Source organism: Physeter macrocephalus, chromosome 6, assembly GCF_002837175.3.
Source record: "Physeter macrocephalus isolate SW-GA chromosome 6, ASM283717v5, whole genome shotgun sequence".
Classification (NCBI taxonomy): domain Eukaryota; kingdom Metazoa; phylum Chordata; class Mammalia; order Artiodactyla; family Physeteridae; genus Physeter; species Physeter macrocephalus.
Genome location: NC_041219.1, coordinates 27960490 through 27962633, shown reverse-complemented (window position 1 = coordinate 27962633; position 2144 = coordinate 27960490).

The window sequence follows — 2144 nt, the reverse complement described above, 5'->3', positions numbered from 1 at the left end:
TCTCTTTCTCTCACCCATCACATCTAATCCTTCAGCACATCCTGTTGACTCTGTCTCAAAATATACCCCTAATCCCACCAAGTCTCTCCTTCACTCTCACCCTGTTCACTCCTCCATCAGCCCTGGCTTCGATAATTGCTGTAACCTCCTGGCTGGTCTCCCAGCCTCACCTTTGGTCCCCGGGTCTTCTCTCAACATAGTGGCCAGAGAGATTCTGTTAAAACATAGGTCAGCACCCATTTAGAAATGCATATAGATATTGAAGCACTATGATGTACACCCGAAACTAATGTGATATTGTACATCAATTACGCCTCAATAAAAAAAATTATAGGTCAGCTCTCGTTACTCCTCTGCTCAAAACCTGCAATACCTGACCATTTCACTGACAGGAAGAGTCAGGTGCCTCTAGTGGCCCAAATCCTGTGCAACTGTCCCCTCAGTCTCCCACCTTGATACTCCTCTTCCTTCTTGGAGCTCATCTTCCTTTCACTTGCTCTGCTCCAGCCCACCAATCCCCCAGGCACACTCCTACCTCAGGGCCTTTGCACTTACTATACCCACTACCTAGAACACCCTTCTGCTCACCAAACCCATATGGTTTCTCCCCTCCGTCCTTCAGGTCTTTGCTCAAATATCTCCTCCTCAAGGAAGCCTCCCTCCATCACCCTGTTTAAAACTTCACACCCCTTACAACACTCCCTACTCCTCTATTTTATTTTTCCATATATGAGATATATATCTCCTATGTGTTTTTCAAATTGTGATAAAATAAACATACCATCTTAACCATTTTTAAGTGTACAGCTAAGTGGCATTAAGTATATTCACACTGCTGTGCAACCATCACCGCCATCCATCTCCAGAACTCTTTTCATCTTGCAAAACTGAAACTCAATACTAAATAACAACTCCCCATTCCGTACTCCCCCTCAGCCCTGGCAACCACCCTTCTACCTTCTGTCTCTACGAATTTAACTGCTCTAGGGACCTCATGTGAATGGAATCATACGATATGTGTCTTGCTGTGATGTCTCCAGAACTCTTTTCATCTTGCAAAACTGAAACTCTGTCGCCATTAAACAATAACTCCCCATTCCCCCTCCCCCACAGCCTCTGGCAACCACCATTCTATTTTCTGTCTCTATGAACTGGACTATTCTAGGTACCTCCTGTAAATGGAATCGTACTAGATTTGCCTTTTTGTGACTAGCTTATTTCATTTAGCATAATGTCCTCAAAGTTCATCCATGTTGTAGCACGGGTCAGAATTTCCTTCCTTTTTAAGGCTGTATAATATTCCATCGTATGGATTTACCACATTAAAACGAGACTCTATGGCAAATCAGGAAATAGCAACGGCAGCCGCTATTCATGGACTGAATGCCACTAGGTGCTGGGCACCGTGATAGAGCACCCCAGTCAAAAGCCTGTGGTACTCTCATTTTACAGGTGATGACACTGAGTCTTGGCAGGCTTACATACATAGAGCCAGCGGTGGCAAGTCCAGGACTCACATCTCAGTGCTCCAACATGAGTCAGCAAACTACAGCCTGTGGGCAGAATCTGGCCTGTTTCGGTACATCCCATGAGCTAATCATTTTTACAGTTTAAAGCATTGTTTAAAAAAAACCAAAACACCAAAAAAAAGAGGAATAAGAGTAAGAAGAATATGCAGCCAAGACTGTATATAGAATGCAATGCCTAAAATATATTTACTATCTGGCTCTTTAGTAAACACAATTTCTCCATCACTACCCACCCTTTCTCAGGGAGAGAGGACCACTCTATAAACATTTACTATTTCATCTCCTTTGACTCATTCTAACTCTCAGATCTCTATTTCTAAATATCCCCCAAGAGATCTGATGCTCATTTTGACCTTGTTGACAGCACACGAGTGTGGGCTTTCTCCAGAGAGCCCTGAGGGGAGGACCTCCAAGCCCTACTGAGGATGAAGAGTATATATTAAATCTTCAGCAGGCATCCATCCGTCTGTCTTCTAATTGGCTGTCCGGGTTCATGGAAAACTTTCAGGGGCCAAAGATTTCTGGAAGCCTAATCGCTTAAGAAGAGAGTGGTTTGGGCTTCCCTGGTGGCGCAGTGGTTGCGCGTCCGCCTGCCGATGCAGGGGAACCGGGTTC